At 39.8% G+C, this 25,754-nt stretch overlaps 1 long non-coding RNA gene across 2 annotated transcripts; it reads left to right on the forward strand.

Moving 5' to 3' along the window:
• On the forward strand, positions 1-25,518 carry LOC311430864. 2 transcript variants are annotated; one of them, XR_014689068.1, is made up of 4 exons: positions 24-245; positions 3,627-3,734; positions 15,558-15,714; positions 24,932-25,518. It is a non-coding gene; the product is annotated as an uncharacterized lncRNA (long non-coding RNA). The 2 variants fall into 2 exon arrangements; XR_014689067.1 differs by lacking the exon at positions 3,627-3,734 and having other exon boundaries at positions 1-245.
• Positions 25,519-25,754: the final 236 nt, after the last annotated feature.

Below are 25,754 nucleotides of genomic sequence, written 5' to 3' on the forward strand. Positions count from 1 at the left end.
ATAAGCACCAGGGCTGGAACCACGTCCATGATCACGTTATAAAGGCCCCTTAGGAGCATGCTTGGCTCCAGTTGTCTTTAATATGTTACTGCTGCCATTCATGGAGACAGACTTCCAGCTAAAGCCTTGATTGCACAGAAGAAGGTTGCCTTGGGTCACTGCCAGGATTCCCCACCTCTTCAAGTCTTCATCCAGCTGTGAGCAGTGACTGGAGACTGAATTCAAATGCACCAAGACTCTACCAGGTAACCTGTCTTGCCGATGTAGAAAGCCTCCCAACTCAGGGCATGCCATGCTAGTTGTGGTGTTGTTGGGATGTGCATTTTGCATACCCAACTTGCCAGGAAAATGTTCCCTGCTGTGCATGGGCATGGCAGGCTCCCACCAGATGGGTGTGCTGATAGTAGCTCATGTGCTCCAGTGTCTGGCCACCAGTTGTCAGAGATAACATGGCCCTTCTGAGACACACTGGTAAATCTTAAAGCCACCTGACAGCACTCTCCTTTTAGCCTGCTTTTTTCCACCATGTTTGACACAAGAGAGGTGGTGCGGGTTTCATATTTTGGGGGTTGCAGAGGACTGAGATGAGGCTATGCCAGCTCCACTAAAATAAAAGTAAGCAACACAGCTGGCAGCAGGTAGGTAGTTATTTTTGAAGATCCTGGGGGAAGTTTGAAGTGCACTTATCTTGATTTTAGCTGATAGTTTTAAAAGAGCTCCCTGGATTTGCTATAGTCAGCTGTTTGCTTATTCTACCAGATAAATATAATACACTGCTCTTCAAGAAACGAAAGGTTAAATTTGGATGCCATCCACAGGAAATGGGAGCTTAAGGGTGAGCATGTGTTTTGAAATACGGATGTTACAATTCCCTTTCTAGCTTGCAAAACAAACCCTGGGCCTATACCATGTCACTTTAATGATTTATTAGCCCATCTTTAAAAATCACTTATTCAGTTCCTCCCAATGGCTCTCTGCTACAGACGAGGCTCAGCAGCCTGCTCATTTCTCATGCTGCAAAGATTATTGCTTTTACCAATGGCCAGACTGTGACTGCCCAGGAGCAGGTGTGCGAGGGAGGGGAGATAGGGAAGCTCAGAGCCTCCATCTCCTCGGGCACCTATTCAACAAGCAGCAGTCCTGATTGTGCTTGCTGAAAAAGAGCAGGTGAGCCCCGACACTGGTGGCACCTCACCGTTCAGATGGAGTGAATGCGTTTCCCTCCAACACTGCCTGCTGGGATGCTTTGGAGATGCTTGTGCTTGTGCTGCATCTTGAGGCGTGTTAGTGAGTAACAGCTGCTCAAAACACTGGGGCAAAACAGGTCAAAGAAAAACAGACTGCTCCCTGGACTTTCTGACCCTCTTCCTTTTTTCACAGAAAGAGAATTTCTGCCTTTTTTTTTTAAATTCTGTTAATTCGAAAAGGATGAGTCTTTCAAAAGTATCTACATAGTCTGGCCCATTGCTCAGGTCCCCTGACACCTGGAGATGGACTTCAGACACCCAGCACTGCGCAGGGTCTGCCCAGTCTTTGAGCTCAGAAAATCAGACTTGTGAAGCACTCTTAGCCTGAGAGGCTCTGAAACAGCAGGCAAAATGCAGCTGCAGGAGTTTTGCCATCTTAGTTACTGAGAACAGGAGCAGATTTAAATACAGACACACATGCAGAAGCGTGAGTGGGAAGAATAAGTGAAAACAAGATCAAGGGCATGCAGATATGGAATTATCAAAGCATTGTTTAATGATTTAAGGTTTACTCTGAACAATACCAAAATTGAACAATACCAAAATTGAACAATACCAAAGTTGAGAAGTTTCTCATTTTTTTGATACTAAAATAGTATATCATAATTTGTTTGACCAATGCAAAATCTAAACCATCCTTAAAGTATGGCTTCAAAAATAAACTTATCTGCCAGAATGCTAGAATGCTTTTTTTTTTTCTTTTTTTTTTTTTTTTTTCCTGTGAGATTTACTGTTCTTTAGAGCTGATGTATATGAAGGGGGACCTTTTGTTGGTTATGATAAATGTCTTCTCTCTAACTTCACTGAAGCTATGGTATATTGCTCCAGTTTTTGAATATCTGACCTAAAGGGCTAGAAAAACCTTCAGGAGACCAGCGCTGAAACCTGCTTCTAACTAAAGATACCGCAGCAGTTTTTCTAAGGACTAGGAAATGTTCAAGGTTATAGGTATTAAGCTTGGAAAATGATGAGCACATTTCCAAAGACAGACTAGATTCCCTCCCCCACAACCTGAAACTCTTCTCATTGAAATGCATATATATTTTTCCATGACTTATCCTTATTCCTTTTTTAAAGAAAGAAGTTGCTCAGTTTAGATGTTGAATACTGTTTTTCCCCTTTGAAATGGAATCATGTTACAGAGAATTAAAAACTTTCAGTGTCTTTGGAAAGGGCCTCAGTGCCTCTCAGGATTGAATTGACAATGATTAACATCATCATTTCAATGATTGCCAATTTACCCATCTCACACATACCCTAAAGGTTTTGTTCTGTCCTGTAACCACGGCTGAACACTAAAAATGCTTTCCACTGTAGAAACAGCTATCTGAAGATCATTTTCATTTCTCCTTTTCACGTGCAACTGTTTACTCCATTCTCAGCCTTAGGTTGAAAAATATTCGTAAAAGCAGAAATGAAAGCAGTTGCAAAAAAAGAAAGTCATTATTTCAATTTGGTTAAAATTGAAACTTTTAGGGTTAACTCTGGCTATGGTAAGCAGCACCAGCCAATCTCTGGGGCAGAGTGGTGACTAAGAAGATGCACTGCACAGTGTCACCAGGAGACTATTGGCTGCTATTCAGAGGGAACATCTGCCAAAGCTTGAGATGATCAAAGTAAAGGTAGCCTGATAGAAAACCAATCTATTAATGAATTGTTAAGGACCAAGCAGGGAAAAGTCACAGTTTTGTCCTGGCACAGTTCCTGCACCATAAAACTTCTTTGCGAATTGTTTTATGTTTCTCCTACAGTCTAAATGTTTTGATTACCAAGGCAGTGTTTCCCCATGAGGCGTATCTTAAAGAGATGCGGTGCCTGTACCAAGTGGGATGAGATGATAAAATGTAAGAATCTGGAACATGAGAAGGTTGAAGCTCAGCTGTGAAAATGTTTATTGGATAAACGTTTACTGTGCTGCATGCTTATATTTATTTTTCTTTCGAATCTTTGAGTATTGCTTCAGTGAGACAATTAATTCTTTTTGGAGAGTATGACATGGTGAGAGAACTAGAACTACTAAACTAGTTTCTCAACTGTCTGGAGATTCAAAGATCCAGTTGCAATTTACAAAGAATATATTAGAGTTGTTGACATCATGTGAATCCTGGCTTGTCTGAGAATGATAAACACATGAGTGGTGTAGAAAATGCCATTTAGAAACCAGAGATCATGCTCACTGAGGCCAGTCCTCTGCTGTGCTAGGTAGCTGCACTACATTCTGTTTTTAGTGAAGTGATTATGTTTAATCTGAAAACCTCTTAAGGATTTTGCCATTTTTCTGTCCCATGAAGGGCTGTGCAGTGGCACACTGCATGGCTGTTGCATGGGCTGGAGCCCACTCAGCTCTGCTCCCCTTCACTCTCCTTTCCCGCCCACCAGCAGGTACCAACAGAGGCTTGGAGATGTGCTAAAGAAGGCAGCCTAAGCCCTCATAAGCATGGCTTGAGAAAGCAGAACTTTGACAACATTCGGACTGTGATATAGAAGGTAAACCCAGAAAATGTTGCAGAAATTGCAGAATTGAGGCTGTAAAAATGAGTCCAACCTTTCCGAGACACAGACTGCTACTTCCTCTATTTTTGCCTTGCACCTAGGACGATGTGGCCTTGACCAGCTGGTCTCCCAGTGCTCCTGCAATCTAAACATTAGGCATTAATAGTTTTGAATAGCAAAGAGTTGTAAACCGCAGTATATACTGTTATACTAAGGAAGTTAGTGCAGTTGGCTTTATTTACAGCAGGAGGGACTTAAACATGACAAAAAAGGCACCAATTTGGGTAGAGAAGGAGCTTGAGAATGCCCTGGCACTGACCCCTCTTTACTACTTCAAGCAGTAAGATGGGCTCTCCTTTGCCTCTTATTACTGACTGCAGACTTTCATGGCTTTCCACATGGAGAGACCAGGCAACTATGTGTAAATTCTTTATAATTGACTATTGTTCTAATGAATCTTTTATTTTACTGGTTTTAACATATTATCTGTAAACAACCACTACTGTTTGGCCAACTGTTATGTTTGTTTAAGGTTACTTAAGTCACAGTTATCTGTGGAATGCTCCTATATTCCTTTGGGCAGTCAGTACATAACTCACAATTATCTAATTTTGGGAGGGGGGCGGGAGTCTCAGATCACTTTTATGAGTCTTTTATAGAGCTGTTAAGTACTATCAGACATACATAGATACATATTCACTTCAACCCCACCACATCTGCAGTTGTGGTTGAAAGTAAGAGGTTCTCTCTATAGCAACCAGCGCGTGTTCGTTTCTTTTCTTTTTTTTTTCTTTTTTTTTTTTTTTTTTGAATACCAAGAGCCAGATTTTGCTCTCAGGTCCACAGCAGTTTTGTTTTTCTGATTGTTTTACTCTTGAGAGTGAATAAAGTCCTGCTATTTTTCCACTACACGTGTCTCAAGAACAATCTGATTTGGGCAACTTTCTAAACAAACATTTGCTGATTTACTTCTTGATAAGAAATTATTAGTGGATCTTCAGGAAGGGACATGCTTCAAATAGATCTGGATAGAATTAGCAACGATGAGACATTTACAGCAGTAGAGTCTTTCTAAAGAGCCTTTAGAACTAATTCCAAATGCATACATGACTTTTAATTGGATAATTATTGCCTGTTGACTTTCTTCCAGCTTTGTCCTGTAAGGCAATGTGTGTCAAGATTTCAGAGTCACTTGCATATCTATGTATTCCTATTTTTCATCTGTATGTGTAAACAACTATTTGCCCATGCAAAAGGGATCTTTAGATGTGCAAATACCTTATCTTCTGCATAAATATTTTTTGCAAGCAAATGTGTTTACAAGAGTGACTACATGAAATATAGATATGTTTGAAATGGAATGAAATACAATTAAATACAGATCTGTTTACATGAATGGTTACATACACAAAAAGAGGGCCTTTAACTCTGAAATTGGGGGCTTCTGTCTTGTATCATCTCTCAAGTTGATTGTATTTCTTTATATATGTAAAGCTACCTCACTAATAAAGCCGTTTTAGCAGTGAACCTAGCAGATTTAACAACAAAGCATCTATGCATGTGCTTAACTTTAGTGGAGCTAAAGACCCAAGCAAAGGTAAGCACATGCTTCAGTGCTTTTCTGAATTGGATTCACTTTTCGATCCAGTACTATATTTTTCCAGGCTTCCTAATTTCCTGCTCTGCAAGAGAATCAAAAGTCAATGGAAAGAGTTTACAGTGGATGCAGTGTTAAGTGTTGTCAAGTATGTTTTGTAGCCACATTTCTTTTGTAGTCCAAGCTGATCTGAGAAATTCAAACCCACACTATGCACTGTACCTAGCATTGCCATAGTTAAGGAAATGGTGATCCCATTGATCTGCAGATTACCTTGCAGTTCTCCAAAAATGAAGTGACATTTACCTCTCCAGGAAAATATATACATTGGCTTTTGAATGCTATTTGACAGCACAAATATTTATGTTTAACTGACCAACTTATTAATGAGGAATCACATTATTCAAGAATAATCAATGTTCTGCTGGTGGTCCAGGGTGCTGAGAGCTATTTCTGAAGAACACTACAACTGTCCTCATTTCAAACCAGGACAGATAGTTACTGTAGAGCGATATCACACCTGATTTGTTATGCAGAGTTGTGTTGTTAAAGGCCTTGTCATCAAACTCCTTTTGTCTTGCCCCGTGCAGAAACCACATCTCCCTGATGTTGGTGTATCAGAAGGCAACTCATGCTTTTCTTCATAGATAGTCCTTCCCATAGGTTATGTATGCACAAGGCAACTGCTGTCTTCTAGAAGTCTCTTGGGAAATTAAGAATGGCAGTGGTAGAGGGGGAGAGAGGCTCTGTGTATGCTTCCCATTCCCCACTTCCACTAGGCCTTGGACGTAGAAACTGGAATTTATCAGGGGGTGGCTCTACTGGACTAGCTAGGGCTGAAAATTTTGTGTAAACTTGGAAAGAATCAAGAACATCCAATTGGCTTTAAATTATGTGATACTGACTTCAACAGCACTTGAAATTAGAAGTCAAGTCTCATAACACTGTTCCATACAAAAAATAAAAGGCCTCTGGTTAGAAATAGTTTAATTTTCCATTTAGATAAAAAGTTTGTGTTTATTTATACCATACCGTTTTCTACCTTTGCTTCCCCTCATCCTTTTGCTGATTCATATGCAATGGCTGCAAACTTTGTACTAAAAAGATTACTTTATTTGTAACATTTATTTGTATTTAATTTGTATTTTTATATGTATTTAATTTTTTTTTTTATTTTTTTTTTGCAAATATTTCTATTTTAAGTTTGGTTTAGACCTAGCAAAATGTTTGCACATTTGGACCCCTTTTTTACATGTGCAAAGCTTTCTGTACTAAATTATTTAATTCCCTGTATACTTCCAACCTCCCCCCCCCCCCCCCCCCCCGCCAAATACCACTTAGTGAAAAACAGCCACAAAGATAAACCCTGCTCAATGTGGACAGGGCCTTTGGATCGAGCAAGAAATAGGATAAGAGACTGTATGACTGTGAACAGATGAAATCATGTGACGGGCTTTATTGCTGGTGAAATCTGTTTCCACTTGCTGCCACCCACTAATTTGACAATAGATTGCATCATGTGGTTGCAGCAACTGAGAAGACTAGCAACCATTTTAAACTGCTTTCCTTAAAGGGGAAAACACTGTATAAAAACAGTGGAATAGAAAGAACAGAAAGAACAACTTGGTGTTGTGAACATATTTTAAATCTTAGATAAATGCAGTAATTCATACTGCATTATATTAAATTTAATGTAAGCCAACTCTGCAATGAGGACCTAAGTATTAGCCAAAATTTGTTTATTGAGAGATTATTCTTAGTGGACAAAAACAGCTAGGAGATTTGTTAGAGTAATTTAGCTCATACTAGAATTGCAGTTACTACCTAAGTGTTATATGGAAAATGCACAGCATTTTTAAAGCAGAAAAATAAATAATAATGAACCCTTAGCTTAAAAATGCAATTCTCTCTGAGTTCTTTTCTTGTAAAGTAAAATCTACATTTCAAAGGAATATTTTCTTACATATGGAAATGCTTATTTTCTAGCTACTGAAGATCTGCCAGGAAATATTAGAGAATATCATGTTCAGAGTTTTAGAAGGCAAATTGCTTCTGCATACACTGTATCTAGCAGACAAGCTTTATGGTGCTTTTTACCTGTCTGTCATAACATCATCAGGTTTTCCAAAGCACCTGAAGCCCTTGCAAGTTAAGAATTGTAGCAGTGTACCTTCACATGACGCATGTATTTAGCAATGCTAAGGTGATGAGCAAGTAAATACAAACAACAGATTTATATGCTTTAAACCCAATTATTTAAACCCATTATTAAATGTTCCTTGATGGAGGAAATAAACAACTTTTAAATGAAATAATTGTGTCAGCAAAGACGACAGATTTTAAAGAACACTTATCAAAGTACCTACAACATGGCTATGCACCTTTAAAAAATCAGTTTCAGCTGTACTTTATTGTCTTAATTTATATCCCAGGAAAGCAGGGAGGGCCACCTTAGCTGTGGAAGATTTGGCTTTTTAGATATAAACACCGACTTTAAAACATCTCAGCAGCATTTTCAAATTGTCATAGTGAGCAGAAACATACATGTTGTTAGCCAGATGGGAAATTTCATATGCATTTCTTAAACCAGTTAATTTTCTTGTTCAGTGCAGAGAAGCCAAAAGCTAATGTTGAGGTCTGGGACAGACTTTCAAATGTTTTTTCTGTCAAATTCTATGCACCCAGAAAGCCTTAGTCTTCTATTGATTTGTTTGCTTTTCTGTTAGAGAGAAAGCAGTGCATTTGTGGCAGGTTATTCTTACTCTGGCCTAAACTCTTCTGGTATTCTGACAGAAAAAAAAAAAAAAATGTGTCTGAAACTTCCAGGAGAATTTGAAAAACTATTTTGGAGGTAGAAACTGAGCTCCCTTTAGTTTTCTCTATAGAGACAAGTTTTAACTAATCAAGGAAGAGCTGTAGAAATGTCCCATGGTCATATCTTTGAGGAAGTTTCCATCACGACTGTGTTTACCACTTATTCTTTCTCCTCCTTATTTTAACAAATAATGGAAGAAAATAGCTCTCCTATCTCCATTTGTTTGTTTCTTGGCTTCTTTAATTCCCAGTACATTTTTCTACTTGTTTTTGATTGCTTCCAATTGCAGAGTGAAGATCAGTTTTATTTGGTCAGCATAATGCAAATAAATTGCTGCTGTTGTTTACTGCTAAATGCCTGCAAAGGAAAAAAACAACCACCCCTCTCTCCCTTACTGGCTGTGAGCAGGACATTTGCTAACCAGCAAGGGGCGCCCTGAAACTCACTGCAAAGGTACTGGGGAGAACTGTTGAAGATAGTAATGAAGTAAAGCAGGTAAAGACTGCTTTTTACAGGAGAAGAAAAATGAATTTAAAAAAATAATAAAAGTAATTAATAAAAAAAGTGTTGAGTGAACTTTAAAAAGTTCATGTACTGGAGGGAAGGAACATCTCCCAGAGGGACCTTGACAGGCTTGAAGAGTGAGCTCATCCGACTCTCATGCAGTTGACTAAGGCAAAGTGCAAGGTCCTACACATGGGTTGGGGTGACCCCCAATAATCAGACTGAGTGATGAATTGATTGAGAGCAGCCCCCCAGAGAAGGACTTGAGGGTATTGGTGGGCATGAGCCAGCAGTGTTTGCTTGCAGCCCAGAAAAACAACCATATCTTGGGCTGCGTCAAAAGAAGTGTGGCCAACAGGCTGAAGGAGGTGATTTTCCCCCTCTACTCTGCTCTTATGAGACTCCACCTGGAGTACTGTGTTCAGCTGTGGGGCCCTAAAAACAAGAAGGAAATGGAAGTATTAGAATGAATCCAGAGGAGGGCCACAAAGATGATCAAAGGGCTGGAGCACCTCTCCTATGAAGACAGGCTGAGAGAGATGGGGATGTTCAGTCTAGAGAAGAGATGAGGTTGAGAGGGTGGTGAGGCACTGGAACAGGTTGCCCAGAGAAGCTGTGGATGCCCCATCCCTTGAGGTGCTCAAGGCCAGGCTGGATGGGGCTTTGGGCAACCTGGTCTGGTGGGAGCTGTCCCTGCCCATGGCAGGGGGTTGGAACCAGGTGGTCTTTAAGGTCCCTTCCAACCCAAACCATTCTGTGATTCTATAAAATTGTTCTTGCATATAGACCAGGGAGAAGAGTCGAGAGAACTACCAAGTACAATTTGAAAATGAATTTAATCAAAAACATGCTCTGTGGGACAACAGACATTATAATGCGTGTGGTAGTCATGCTTAAATTTTGAAAGTAGGTTTTAGCAAAATTCAGAACACCAAAGTCACACGATACCTAATAGTGGGGAAAAACACAGTTCTTGGAAGAAAAAAAAAATGAGGAAACCAAATTTGGAATTTGGAAACCAAAATTTTGAGAAATCTTAATCTTTTCAAAAAAAAAATAAAAAAAATCCAACAACCTGTGCTTTATTTCAAAATAAATAAAAACAGAATTGCTGCTTGGAAGGAGCCAACACATTTTGTAGCTTAACAGAGTAATAAAAGAAAACAAACAACAACAAAAATAAACCATTTCCCAACTGCTGTTACTACATGGTCTCTTGAGGCTTTTTGAACCAATGAGATGTAATTGGAAGGGGGCAGAAGAGCGGGGATTTCCCACTGCAACTGAAATTACTTGTGTTCACAAAGAGGAATTTTGGTCATCTTACAGAAATGCCACCACACCAAATAACTTTAAGCAGTGATTGACAGCACGGTGATATCTTTACTTGCAGTGTACCACTTTGTGTGCTTCCACAATGCTACTGGTTTTGATAGCAACGATTAGTACACCTGTAATTCCAAGTGACAACCATGCTCAGCTTGGCTTTCAGCCAGAATAGGAAAATAAAGGGTGAATTTCAGTGTGGTAAAAGATGCATGAAAAACTGGGGAACAAAATGAGATGCTAACTTCCCTTTAACATATACAGCCTGCAACTGATTGTTTAAGAAATAGCGGTTTTGCGTATCCTATCCTGAGATCACTGTGCGCCAGGCTGAATGGCACTGCTGATCAAGAGATGACTGTGACCCAGTTTTATTACTGGTAAGCTAACCTCAAAAGGTTCAGCAGATCTTTTCGGTTCACAGAAGGATCAAGTTACCTATATGCTTAGGCAGCCTTTGGTCAATTCACCTGCAAGCCGACAGAACTACCACTCAGCTTGTATAGAAGGATTTTTAGGACTAGGAACTAATGTTTTCCCCAATTCCTAAATTGAAAATAATGTGAATGCTGTCCTGTTTGTAAGATAACTCCAGGATGGAGGATGGATTTGAAGACACAACTAACCTCCTGGGGGAGGTTTGGAAAGAAGTTTTAAAGAAAGTTAGTTATGTCTTCAAATCACTACAAAAGTCCTTGCAAGGGAAATTTTAGAGATTCTTTTAAAGTGCAAAATTGGTTCCATTTATTCCCTCAGTTGTCTTCCACGATGAGCACAGGCAAGTGCATCTTATGCCTGTTTTTTCCTTATTTTTTCATCTTTTGTAGGTCTTTATATTCAACAGTTTATGAGATACAGTGATCCAACACTATTAATACAGTAGGTCAAGGATGCAGCTAGAGCTTGAAAATGTCAGTTTGGATTTCTGCTCTGACAAGGACTTTACATATAGTCTTGCTGACTGTGTCTCTTCTGTAAAGTTTTTTCAGTTGCTAGCAAAGCAGTTGTGTTTCCTTGGGTTTGTACGTTTTGTCTTCTTGGGGCACATGAGCCAACAGACATGTCAGAGAGGTGCTTCCTTCTGCCATCTCTGCACAGGGCTGTCATAGGGCTATCAATGGGAAGTGCTGCACTGCACTGCGAGGACTCTTTGTTCCTCCCAGGAATTGCAGCACTTTTAGATCTGGTCCCCCAGTTCCTTTTATTCAGATTCTTAATTCAATCAGATATCAAACCCTTTTGTTAACTGAAAAGCCACAAAAAATATAAAAATATCCTAGTCAGCGTATATAGATGTTTAGATGCTGTTGCAATGCTAACTGTAGTTCTTAAGGACTCAGCTTACCTTTTCACTCCCTTGATTGATGTCTTGCACAGACAATAGCAAAGAATGATTTAGCTATTCTCTGTGCAGGTGGGAGGTAACAGCAGAAAGTATGATGGTCACACAAAAAAGAAGGTGGAAATGTCTGACCATTAGGTTAGATGTTAGTGGGCTCAAAACCTTAATCTTGTGACAGCTGATCATTGTTTAAGAGGTTATGAGTGTTTATAAAGCAGAAACACTTTATTAGATGGAGACAGAAGGGTATAGGAAGTTTAAGCACAAAGGCACCAAAACCTCTCCAAATCCTGCGTGGATGATGGTGATGAGAAAAGCTGACACTAACTGCTTGCCCCTGCTGGACAGAAGGCTGCTTTATGAATATGCAGTATGGGGCCAATAACTGTTCTGAACTTTTATTAGTCTTACTAAGCAACTACATAATCACAGGACTGCTGTTTATTTACTGCTTCTTGTTGTTTTACTCATTGTATTTCAATTTTAAGGGAAGAAAATCTTGACTGAATACCAAAATGAGTCTCTCTTGCTCAACAAACATGTAAAATAAAAATAAAAACAAACAACAAAGTTCTGGTTGTTTTGATTTGCATCACAGATTGTTGCAAAGGTACTCATAACACTTCTTATCAATCACTAGTGATGTACAGAAAGGACAGTGTTACAGCTCATGCCATCGTTCAGGAGAAAGTGCACAATGCTGGAACCTAGAAGATGCTAGAAACAAGAAGTCATCTACACAGTATAACTGATGGCACATCATCCTTTAGAAACTTGTTTTTTAATATTTTAAAGTCTTGGTATTGTATGAGATGGGTGATACCTTAGTTCACGTGAAGATGTTTGAATTCACTTTCTCTGATCTTCTTCCCATAAAAGCCCTCAATATTCCATTAGTTCTCTCTGAGAAAACCCTGAGTACTGTGGGCCTTGAAAAGCAGCATTAAATACATTTGCAGTAATAATTCTAGTGTTTCTCTTTCACTTTTAAGTTTGCTTTGGCATTTTCCAATGTATTTTTTCTGTGTCCAGGTATTGGTTAGTGTATTTTTTATTGTACCGTTTCAGGCAACTACTCAAGGACAAGCTGCTTTGCATGGACCATTACTCTGCACTCACAAAGTTGGGGAAAAAAAGCATTTCTAAACCACACTAGGGCTCTCAGACACAAAACTGATAATGACTTTAGTCCCAAGCCTCTTAGTTGAGGGTAAGATTAGAGAAATCCCGCAGGAGTAAGAGTGCAGTTGTGGGATTGTTAATGAAAAACTGCTTGTCGAGGTACAGGTAATGTCTACACAGGAGTGTCTATATAAGCATGGTAGCAGTGGACCTGTGCTGTGCAGGTCTTGTGTTGCTGGAAGAACTGGTCTAACCCGACTGACAGAAGTTCAGGATTTTATCATCTGGCTTCAAAACGAAGAGTGCACACAGGCACAACCTATAAAATTTTGTAGTATAAACATTTTTAAAAAAAAAAATCTCAATTCTGCATCTGTAAGATCACATTTCTGTAAAATAGTGATGTTTACCTGTCTTGAAGATTATCACATTGAAAGCTATGATTTGTTCAGAGAGCAATGTAATGGGGCTGGATAAGTACCATCCATAAACAGAGGCTTACTTTTAAAAACACTTTTCTTCTGAGAAGTAATGGCTGCTTAGTTTAGAGTTTCCAGCAGCTCTGAACAGCTGGCGTTGCTTCGCTTATAGCAGGCAGGACTTCTTTCTCTTAAGAGGCAAAGGACTCATCGTATTGCTCTGCAAAGAGAAAGAGGAGGGGCAGATGATTACTATTATTATTTGCAAGATTGTAAGAAGGGGAGGTTAAAAACCTTAAGATGCTTCAGATCTTACCCTTTTCTTTTTACAAGGTTGCCTGCATAAAGCCTTGTTTAAATCCATGGGCTTGAAAAAGGAGTAAAATAACTGTAAATCTAGTCATGTTTTGGGCAATGTTAAACAAACAGTACATTACAGCCTCAAAGTTCAGGAAAGGCACTAAGTCATCTTCCTGCATGTGGTTACTGGGCTGCTTTAAACCCGTCTGTGCCCTGCTTACAAGAATTAGAGTTGATAGGAATGACTGCTGCATTTATGGGGGGTATGCAACCCGTAATATAGAGAACATAGCACAGTGCAACCATTCCCTCTTCTGTCTCAACATGCCCCCATTCCTACCAATGCTGTGGGCTGTTGCAACAGAAGCCTCTATATCAGGCATAAAGATGAGCTTTTGAACACTTCTGTGAAATAGATATATGCACACTATCCATTTCTTTTTGTTTGTTTGTTTGTTTCCTCTAACTGGGAGAATTATCCCAGAATTATTCCTTTTTGCAGCTCCTGTACCCCATTTGGGCAGCATGCAGGAGATTTCCCTGGTTGTATTATTTTGCCTATGAAATGTCTCAGTTAACTGTAGTGACAATAGCAAGGCGGCATGTCATGGTACCTACTGACCTGCAAAAGATAGGATTTCTTTACGTTATATTAAAAACCATCATCAGGAATCAAGCTGCAGTTTTGTTGTATTTACTTGAACTTTCCTTAATGTTTCAGCTTTACAGTGGGTTCTTTTGATAAACAGTAAGTTAATCACCATTACACAACAATATTACCATGAGAATCCCACAGAAAGCAGAAATCTTTCCTTGCAGAATATTTTTCCTCTGACTCATTCTAGCATTTTTTCCTAATACATACCTGAAACTCAACACCTCTCATTATACACCTGAGAAGCGTATATCTCCTAAAGAAGGTTGTCCCATTATTTAAAAATTAAGTGCGCATTAATTGAAAACAATGTCTCAGACTAGAAATAACTTATGCACTTAAAATTTACAAGTGGTTATCTCAACACCTATTTTCCTGTTAGTAATAATTAAAAAAAAAAAAGTCTTGTTGTTACCATAGAAACTGTCATATCTCTACCTACACTTCTCAAAGAAAAACACCAATATATTCATTTGTTTTGTCTCTCCCTGCTCACCCTCCTACCCCCCAACCCACCCAGTGCTTGAAAGTAATCCTGGATCCTGTTAACAAATGGGGGAAGAAATGAAGCATCCTTAAGTGACAGTGTATTGTCATCAAGCCTGAAAATATGTAGGCAAAATAGTAGAGACACCTCACTGGGCAAAGTTGTTCTGAAGTTTAAACAAAGGTCCCTATCCTGCCAGCTACTTTCTGATTGTCAAATCCCACTGCACACATGAATTTGCTTTAGGTTGAAATCAATTTATCCTTGCAATGACCATTAGGAGCAAGATAACTGGAAAGAAAGGAAGATTTTCTTTCTTTTTTTTTTTTTTTTTTTCAGAAGTACTGTTTTGGAAGGAATTTATAGTTGCTATTAACAGGTGAGATCAATAGTTCACATCACTGCTTTTAAATTTGATGCTCAAATGTCACATTAGTCAATTTTTCGTTATTTCCTTTCTGATATTGTTTCCACCTTCATTAGAGCAAAGTTCTCCCATCAAAACCTCTCTGTGTAGTGGAAGGAAATGATTTCAGCTGAGACAAGGAGGCACTTAAATCTGATCCCTGCTATATTTTTATTAATTCTGTAGTTTTTCTTGTCACTTGGATACCGTGTTGAAGGAAGGGAAAATGCTTAGGTTGTTGCTATGTAGAGTGTAAAGGAAGACATTTACAGGGGAGCCATCAAGTAAATAGATATAGTTAAAGCTTTAAACATAATCTTTTTTTTCCTCTCTTTTTTTTTTTTTTGACTCTTACTTTTAAAAACACATGTAGCCTCTACCCGATCTGGCTATCCATGAACTACTTTTTGTAACCCTTGGATTCTGTCCTGTAAAATGCTGAGATGCTTATGTCAATTTAAACATTTTTGAAGTGAGCAAAGGTAGAGAATTTTTATTTTGAAGGTCTGCTTTCTCATATATTGAATCAGAGAGTCATGATTAAGGATAGAGTTAAATTATATTCAGGACTCAGTAAACTCTAAGGGTTCTAACAAGTTTTAACTTTAAAAACTAAATAAAAATTGCATTACAGCATAAAAACATTCTCCATCAAATCTGGCTGAGCACTACAAATGGGTTATTTTATTTATTAATGTATTAATTTAAGCATATGAAATTCATAAATATTTCTCTCCATTGTTGTACAGGAGGATTGCGTATTTTGGTATAGTAAGAAATGCAACATTGACCATATATAAACTCAAATGCCAGAGGAGGAAAAATTATGGTGTTTCTATTACAGAGTTCTGCAACTGGAGTTTTGAGGAGACTGCTGAGGTGGAGACCTGAAAGGAATCTTTTTCATCTCAGCCATCAATGACAGAGGGAAAAAGACAGCTCGCAAACCCTGCCTGCGTGACCTTGGTCTGTCTGTCCAGAAGGCCTTCAGGGATGTACAAGTAGGTACATATTATAGACCTTTGCAACTGGTAAAATGGATTTATGTGAAATTATTGAGGAAATTCGGTTGAGTGTGGTAGCCCCAAGAATATTTGTTTCTCACCAAGCCTTGGAGTACTTGAGAACTATGGGAAAGGAGAAGGATACAAAACGGCTGAGCATACAGCTGCAGAAGACTGGCTAGGTTGGATGGTAGGATTTTGTTTGCTCTAGGGATTTGCTTGGCACAGATAAATTGTAGGCCAAATCCTCAGCTCCTTACATAACCAGAACTCCAAATGAGGGCTCTAAAAGACTTTGTGCTTAAGTAAAGACTGAGAGCAACCTGAGAGCCAAGGCCCAAATTAACAGGTCTCAGCTATTACTAGAGTCAGCGTTGCAGCACCTCACAGCAAGTACTGCCCTAGGATCTTCCTAGGGTGCACAGCTGACAATTGACTCCAGCCAGGGAGTGGGAAGGTTTCTAGGCTGCCTAGAAACTTTCTCAAACCCTGACTCTTCTTTGGATTTAGGACACAGTTTGCAGCCTGCGGTTTCATACTTCTGTATGACTAGCATTCGATACTTCAAAGTTTCCGAGTTTCATACACCTAAATTGGAGGAGACAGTGGCAGCCTTCAGTGCAAGGGACTGCAGGACTGGGTTTTACGTCAGACAATGCTTGAACTCACAAATTCCTCCATAAGTAATGTCCCCTACCCATCTGACTGTGACAAAAACAAGATTGAGATAGTTTCCACGTCCCTATAACACATGGAATGCAGGGCTCCATGATCCAGAAAGAGTAGGCATGACTTCTGCGTTGTCCTGAGGTGTGACTCCTGGACCTAGGTCAGGATAACTGGCAAGCAAACAAACAAACAAGCTGAGACCAAGTGAATTGTTTTGCTCAATTTTAAATGGGAAAAGGGCATTTGATTTCAGTCCTCTCAGAAAGAAATGACATTTTGAGCAAGAAAATTCAAAGCATTCCTTTAAGAAATTGTTGAGATTAAATGCCTTTGACTTTTCTTGCATTCCTTTTAGAATGGTCAATTATATAAAACTGGTATGAGTCAGTATGCATTTTGATGTCATTGAGTTTGTAGCACTTGCAGAAAGGCATTAATTAGATTTATTTTTTTCCTGAGCTTCCCTGTAAGTATATGCTTCAGAATTTAACTATTTGGCTGGTATGTTGGACTCCAAAACTCTCCCAAACTCAAACCTACACCCAGTGGAAACACTCAGGTTCCACCTAATTTCATGCTTCAACCATGCAAAACCATTAAGTTTGCTATAGCGTTTCAGCACAAAACCATAAATCATCCTGAGAGTGCTTGAAGGGCTGCAGAATTAGTGACCCTATTCTCAAGTTTTGAAATCACAATGGAACAGCAAAGTAGGTTTCATCTTAGACATTTTATTCAGATTTCTTTAGACATTACCCACGCTTTTACTGTCTCTTTGCATCTTCCAGTATTTAAGAGAACAAGCTTTCAGCAAACAAATGCTACGAATAAAATTAGGCATACACTGTATGAAAGGGGCTGTTCATAATCTGTCAGAAAGTGAGTAGTTTAAAACTACTCTCATATAGTAATCCCAGGCTTGTACTGTAATTTATGACATCTCAGTAGGAGAAAAGATAAAAATTCCGAATCTCCCCCTGAAAAAAAAAAAAAAAAAAAAAAAAAAAAAAGGAAGATCTCTTTCAGAAAGATTGAATGATTTAATATGAGAGAAAGAGAGAAAGACAGACTCTGGAAACACCAGGGTCTGCTCTATCATCAGTGTCGTAATGCAGTCAGGAGAGAGAGTTGCTGAGTCTGGTGTGGTGGGACATGTATTCCGAGCAGCTGAAGAGCTATTTCAGTATATTTGTCTCTGGGGATCACATATTTAATACATTAAAATACGTTACTCTGAGTGTACGTGCATTTCAAATATGAGTCACGTTTGTTTCAATACATGCGTGGCATCTCCATGTAACGTGAGCATCAGCAGACAGGCAGCAAATACATTTTTGAATGTACATGTGTTTGGACATTGTTTAGACACCTTCAGAAACGGAGTATCCAAGTCTCCAAAATATTCTGTTCTATCCCACAAGGAACAGATTAGAGCTGTTAGCTGAATCTGTTCACAGTGAAAACATACAGAGTGGATGCCCAGTTGTAAAGACAGAAAGCCTGATTCATTCCTATTAAGCAGAGTTATGGAAGAAATCCATGTTGCTGTCCGCGTGTGGATAGCAACCATTCACATATCCCAGCCATCTCACGCTTTGACTGATGGGGAAAAAACATTTTAAGCATGCTGTAACTCCAAGTTGTTGCAATGTAGACAAGCCTCTGAACTTTTTACATGCAACCTTTCTGAGCTGCAGACAGAAGACTGTCTTTGCAGCCTCCTAATTGAACCAGGTGGGGAAAGATTCTTCCAGTCAAGTAGTATTTGCCTTAACCAGGAAAAATTACTGTTTGCTTGTTTTTGTATTTAACCAAAGGCAAATTGTTGTTAACAGATGCTGGCTGCCTGTAGGAAGGCAGCTTGAGAATATGCTAGTAAATATTCTTGACAACAAACTTTTTTACATAGTCAAGAGAAGAAGCCTTAAGTGCAGCCAAAATAGCCACAAAATTCACTTGACATGCTCAGATGTAAGTCATCTTCTGTTTCTTTAAAAGCAAAGAAACCACACAGTAAAAAAAGCTAAGTAAACAGAACTGCAAGAATCTTTCACAGTATGCATTCGGCTAAATAATGCATTTTTCTTGATAAGGCTTAACAGTGGAAAACTCTTGCACAAGATTTCATCATTGCTACGTATTTCATACATTCAATTTAGTTGCATAAGATGAAAAAAACATATCAGCAATTCCTGTTAAACAAAAGTTTTCTAGTTAACAAAAGCAAACTACATATACGTTAGAAGGAATATACTCACCTTTTGTGCTGTACTGGTATGCAAGTTTCTTACCTGTAGAATTATTTATTTTTTTTTGTGACCAGCCACATAATCAGTGTCTGAATACTGCTCTACACTCAGTATAAAATACTGTGACCTTGATTTTAGGACTGCACGCGTGCTTAATCGTGGGAATACTCCTATGGAAACTGAGGAAAACAGGAGAAAAGATAGGCAAGTCTGTACAGTGCTAATGTAAATTAAATGAATTTCTGCAAACATAAGAAACTCTTGATTTTCATAGCAATTAACTTAAGCATTACTAGCACTGTGTCTAGGCATTCAGATATGCATTTAAGAGACTTTCTGGTAGCAAAATGTTTCATGTCTGCAATGTATGTTCACTGATTTAAAAAAATGCTGCTGTCTCTTCGTGAGACTTACATTCCTAAATCCCTTCAGGTTTAAGGGTACAGGCACTTGAAATTCATCACTGTACCTTTTAAACTGGAGATGGAATTTAAAATATCCAGCTTAACTACTTGATCCTAAACATGTGTCAGGGAAGGTACCTACACTTTTTTCCAAATTCAGTTGTGTAATTTCAAGTTTGCAATAATGGAGAACTGCTGTAGCGGATGTAAAAAAAAAAAAAAATCTACATTGCCTACTAATACTTTTGAGACATGGAAGCAGTGTCTGTAGTCTTGTGCAAAAGGCTATCTGATTAGCGAGGAATAGAAAATGGGTGCATGATACTAAACGATTTCTCAAGAGGCTGATCCAAGGTAAAGGGAAGAAATAGCACAGTGTGATGAGTCATTAACAAATGTTTTAGCAGAGGTGAAAACTGCATTATGCCAGCACTTTGTTACCAAGAGGGGTGCATCTTCATTTTGTGCTTATTCTGCAATGTTAGTGGAAAAATATTTCCACTACAGGGGCAGTGAGCATATGTAATGCAAACATTTTGACAGTGAATGTAAACAGCTTTCCTGCATTTTAAACCATTAAATCAAGGACACAAATTTCCATGGTTTGCAGATTGCAATCTTCGCTGACTATAGGGAAGATGGTGTTGCATCTGTTTTGTGTTTATAATTGCACGTTGTGTTGTGCCACTGTGACTGAATTTTAATAAACATGTTGTTTTTTTAATTGTCATGGACACTAGGGTCTCCCATATAGCTACGATGCCAAGAATCAATAATAAGTTCCATAGGAACGTTTTTAGAGAAATAAACACTCATTGGGATGACTTTAATTTTGCTCTTGCTTGGTTGTGAGATGGAAAAGTCCAGCAGCCTGACTCCCGCTTGATTTGTGACTTCTTGCATTTCAATTTCAGCCGATTGGCTTAAGCCGAACATTTTTGGCTCCATTCCTAAACAGGAGGCTCTGGGGAGCCCTCGCTCTAAGCCAGCCGTAACGAGGTGTCTGTTGTTATTCCCGTCGATAGAATATAACCCCCCCCCTTTCTTCTCCATCCCTCCACACTGTCCCAAAATAGTTCTGCAGGGCAATGAAGGCGCATGTCAGGATGGGCCCCGTGTGTGCAGCAGCGGTGCCCCAGGGAAAGAAACAGCCGCAGACTTGTGGGGCGGGCGGCTGGCTTTCTGTGGAGGAGGAAAAGCTAGAGCCAGTGATTTGTGAAAGAGGTAATGTGACTCTCTCGGCTTAGAGGAAAAGTTTTCTTTTCTAATAAATTATTTCTCCCCCTGGTTAGTAAATCATTTCCCCTTCCTAATGCATTTAATTTGCTATTCCCTTTAATTATTGCTTGTCCAGGTGGATCTTAAAGGCTGCAACTTAAAAGAAGTCTCTTAAGCCTAGCAAAAAGTCACCCCCTGCCACATCATTAACTGAAAGACAATCATAGTCTGCCTTGCCTTATAAAAATAAAGAGAGGGGTCAAAATGCTGCAGTAAGTGTTTTTCTAAAGGTAAAGTCTTGCATTAATAGGAAGGACTTTGGTGGGTTTTGTATCAGGCCCATCGGCCCCTTCTTGAATGACATGACCGTGTGTTAATGACAGCTTGCGTTCCTCCGACAATGCATTTTCAGGGAGATGCACAAGACAGTATTTTCTTAGTCAGAGGAGAATTGTCTTTGCATTGTCATTAGTTGCCTATAGCTTGGACCAGTTACAATACATTAGAGCATAACCCTCACTTCCCACAGGAAGGAACAAATTGGGAACCTGCTTTTTAAGGACAAAAGAAGACGCTGTGTTTTTTTCCATCCTGTACCTAAGAGTGCTGAGCTGTGTTTACCTTACAGCCCTGCCTCTGTCTCAGCTTGTGGCTGGCTGACTTGTACATGGAGATTTATTTCTGAATCAGCTGCCTAGCGCTGTAGCCTGCCTGTTGAATACACAGCCTCACAGCTGGCCTGGTCTGATATTTTGAAGTCATTTCCAGTAGCTTATGATGTGTTCCCTGGATGTTTATATCTTAGGGGAAGGAGAAAAGGGGTGAATCCAGAGGGAAGCAACCCTCATCTCTTTTTGAGATGTGGTTTGCAAACTGAGACACCCCCAAGTCCCACAGTTGCCTGATCACAGATCTCAGGAGTCTGCAGTGCAAAACAAAAATTTCTTCAGCAGAGAAAGCAGCTGTTCGGTGTTTTGGAACAACATGGATCTATCGCCGAAGTGTCTCAGTGCCAGAAGTGTCTGTGTGCTGAGCCAGCTTTGCTGCTGCAGGGGAAGATGCCTCAGGGTGAAATCAATAAGGATCAAACTCACTCCTGGTCAGCGTAGGAACTCACTCACTGCACTCCTGGTCAGTGTAGGATCAGTGTTCCCAGAGGCTGCACTGCATCTGTCCCCGGTGTCCAGGAAGCCCTCACATTTTTTGAGACATCCAGCATGGAAAGGATCTCAGTAATCATTCACTGTGAAAAAGAATAGCTGTTTGAGCATATGCTTTAGCTAGAAAAAGAAGCACATAAAGTCTTCCTTTTATTCACGTGTATTAGGATTCTATACTTTTCTTGCACTTAGATGCACAGTTTTAGAAAACCAGCATTTTGGTTAACTCCTATGTTAAGGATACAATTTTGTCTGCCTGTCCTTGCTAATTAGAACATTATGGAATGAGCTAGTTAACCAGACTCATGTAGATTTCTTTAGTCACTAGATTCAGTGTTTCCTTCTGCCCCTCTTCTTTATTTTGTCTTTCAAATCACTCATGTGAATGAGATTTAAAATTGACTTAATGAAAAATTTGTCTCCTATGTTAACCAAAGCTGTCTGAAAATTTGTTAAGAGGAAGTGCAATTTGCAAAGTTTTCATGGAAATGGGAATGAAAATCAATTCTTAAGCACAGCTAGGTTCATCAGTAAGGATATGCACCTGTAGGTGCACATATCACTGCATCCACTTAGTGGTCCAAGCTGAAGTGACAAGGCCAGGTGAACATCATGTTCCAGCCCTTGCTGTCTGCAGAAGCTGCTGCAGGAGGACCACTGCAGCCCAGGCAAGCTGTGTGTATCACCAGCCAGCCTGGTGCTGCATCAGGCCCAACGTCCAGCAGGCAGCAGAGATGGCAGGCAGCCTACAAGTGCTCACATAAGCACAGAATTTGGGCCAACTTCAGCAGTCCTGCTTCCAGGAAACAGGAGACAGAAATAGTGAAAAATGCATCCTTCTTTAAATAAAAATATCCTCTACAGATTACTTACACTGGATGTAGCTAGGCTTTCAGGTAGGATCAGAGTGTGCTTCTGCCTTTGTGTGTCTGCTGACACACAAAACTAAATGGATCTTTTCACTGGGACAATGGTTGCTGATAAAGAACTTGCTATCAAATGTTATAAATGCGGCAGAATGCTCCTGTCTGTGGAATGTGCTCATCTGTTCTGCTGCATAAATCGTCCCTGTTACCATAAAATACGAGCATGTCACAAGATTTAATGTACTTATCCTTAAAATACCAGTATGCAGCAAATCCCTCATTTCTGTGTGGGAAACTGGTCTGTATCATGAGGCGGTTGCCCTGCTTGTGGCTCTTGAGGCTGGGAAGCCTGACCCACCCTCACTCTGTGGCCTTTTAAAGCATCTTCATAGTCTTCTAGTTGCATCTTCAGATCTGCCATTAATGCTGGGCTCCCAGCAGACTCCCAGCAAGATCCTTCCTGCATCTGCTTATGCAGCGCCTCTGTTTCCCATGCATCCTGCTTTCCTCCAGAAGGAAACGCTATGTCATTATCCACAAGGCCATGGAATAAAAGGGGAAACAGAAAGCGATTACATGGGTCAGGCCTGGGAGTACAGTCTCTTGGCCTCCACCATTTCTCCCTCCTCAGCTAATTGTGCTTATATCTGTCAGCATTAACAGAGCAAGGCAGCAAGCATCTGGTATTATAGGCTTGGCTATCCTGAAAGCAGAAACCCTGGCAGTCCCTACAGGTTCCTTTTATTTCCCTGGCAAATCATCTGGAGGCCTGGACACTCTCTGAACAAAGCCTACACAACCAGTATGGCCTACAGCATTCGGCTCTTGCCCTTGGGGTGCTTAGTCAGGGCTGTTCAGTCAAGTTGAGATGCACAGCACCAAACGACACAATTTAATCCCGGGGAGAACCAAACTGTCTCAGTTCTCCTCCTCACGTGGGCTGGGAGACAAGCTCAGGACCCCCATGGACCAACGGCACTTCATGCTCCTGTGATCATCTGGAAGCCCTACAGGATGGGCAGAGAGCAAGGATGGTGTCTGCTGATCCATCCTGCTACCCCCACACCAAATACCAGGCAGCTGCCTACAGAAAAAGCTGAAGAAGCCTCTCCAGGCATGCCTCGAAGCAGAGGCAGGAGCAGAGTTCAGGTAAAATGCTCAGGTAAACAAAAATCAAACAGTGAGATAGCCAGATAGAACTGCAAGGAAAAGTCTACCACCAAAACCATTTTGCTTAATCCCAAGCACACTCTGTTGCTGCCCTGGCTGTGGAGAACTGCCATGGCTACTTTTTTGAGGTCAGTAATCCAACATTTCATCCCTTCCTTAGGCTTGCCAAAATCCAGCCCTCAGTTGCTGCTTTTGTTCTTGCTTTGTACCTTTAAGCTACACCCATACAATAAAAAAAGGGAAAGCAAAACTAAAAGTCAGCCTTGGATTATCCTGCTGTTAGGTTGTTGAGGATTTTTAAAGCTCACAGTTTCCTTGAGGGGAGAGAAGTTAACGTGTCACAATACATCAGGCCTTCTGATGTGGGGCAGGCCTTGCTGAGTTCACTTGCTCGCTGTTTCAACATTCGTTTGCAAATTAAACCTCTTCTAATGAGAAATATCACATTCATTAACTGGTAAACATCTGTTTAGAATATAGTGTCCTCCTTTGTTCTAGAAAGTGGCCTCACAAGAGAAGCTATCTTTAATGCCGGTGATTGTTAGCTGCAGTAAAAGTCTCTATTCTTACAATATTTAAAAAGAATTGATGTTTGCATAACAAATTACAGAAATTCGGACTGTGAATGCACACATCTGCAGTATGTCCTCAAGGCACTAACCTTACCCAAGAACACAAAGTCCTTGTTATGATATGCAAACTAATGAATCAGCTGAAGGAAGCATTTATATTTTGACAGTGTTTTAACTTTCTCTGACTCAAATTAGCTGCGACTGTGGCTGTTGCTCGGCAAGATTCTGTGAACTTTCTAGCTAAAATTAGCCTTTCCAGTGCTGGATGTTATCACAGAGAAAGTAATTTGCTGGAAAAGGAATAATTGATCTGAAACTATCTCTTTCACATTTTGGTATTTGGAGGAAACAAGTAGCAGATTGTCACTGTCTTTTTCATTCTTGCCCGTGATGTGTTAAAACTGTACTGGTGTTAGCAAGTTTAAATATAAAAGTAAACCATGTTCAGGTACCAACTCTGACTGTGTGTGGATAGGCTGTGCTCTTACACAGTATGGATTTTTTTGTATATTAGTCCACAAACACTTAAAATACCTCCATACCTAAAATCTCCCATATACATCTTGTTTATTAACTTTTCCTTAAAGTATGCAGTGTTGGTTGATGTTGACAATCCTGTCAGGAAGAACTTATAAAAGCCCTGAAAGTCAGTTTATCAACACTTCTAACATTTATTAATCACTGTATTGGACATTTTGTGTAGTGGTTCCTTAGTGCTTTAAATTTCATCTTTAAATTTATTTTATTTTTCTTTATTTTTTTAATTATTTTCTTTAAACTTTCAAGGTCCTTCTGTCCTCTGCTAGACATCTGTTCCAGAATTCGAAAAGCATTTAGTCAGCTATAAATGGCTCTTCTTTTTTCTTTTATTTCTTTTCTTTTTCTTTTTTTTTTTTTTTTAAACAGGATTTGGCCTTCAACATTGGTTTGGCAAGCCCAAAGCTTTACTCCCTATCAGATTTGAAGGAAAAAAGTACGAAGCAGTGGTCTTTGTCTTGTGACACACGGAAGTTTGGATTTGAGATTGTATGGCTGTTTCCAACCTGCAGAAAAACCTGAGTTGCAGCATGTTCTCTGGAAACATGGATTTAACACACTCTTGTGTGTGACTTTATTCCACCTGCCCGAAACCGAAGTTTTTTGCACTGTGACCTGTTTTGGGACCTGTACTGCCTGGCATAACAACCTGAGAGCTAAGTGATGTGCTGTGGAGACATAGCCCTCTGAAGTGAGAAGGTGCTTGTCTGTATCATAGCATGAGCCCAGGCGGCTGGTCCTCCCACCATGAGAGGAGGACCATGCCCTGGGCCCTTTGCATGTTTAAGACTCATGCAAAACTCTTGTCTAGCTCTCCTGGAGGTATTATTTACAAGAACAGTTCGTATTCTTACTCAAAGATTACACAAACACTGCTGACAAGGTCAGTGTCAAGATGGATTAGCTGGCATGTAAAGGCCAACCGCGTAAATAAAGCTCCCCAGGAGTAGTATTAACTTGCCTAGTAGTGCATTTATTTATTTAGCAGCATTTTTCATCTCTTAATTTTATGAATTAGTCGTTTTATTTGTTTATGCCGGTTTCTACTCCTTATCTTTCTTTACCCTTCCTCTATCTCTGCAGTGTGCTAGCAGGTGGTGGTGCTAAGGGATATTTCTTCTGCCTTGTTCATGTGTGCTTCTATTCTACCCGTTGTTTGTGCATGTTGTGGAAAATGGTGGCCTTTTTAACA

This window comes from Aythya ferina, assembly GCF_964211825.1.
Source record: "Aythya ferina genome assembly, chromosome: 2".
NCBI lineage: Eukaryota > Metazoa > Chordata > Aves > Anseriformes > Anatidae > Aythya > Aythya ferina.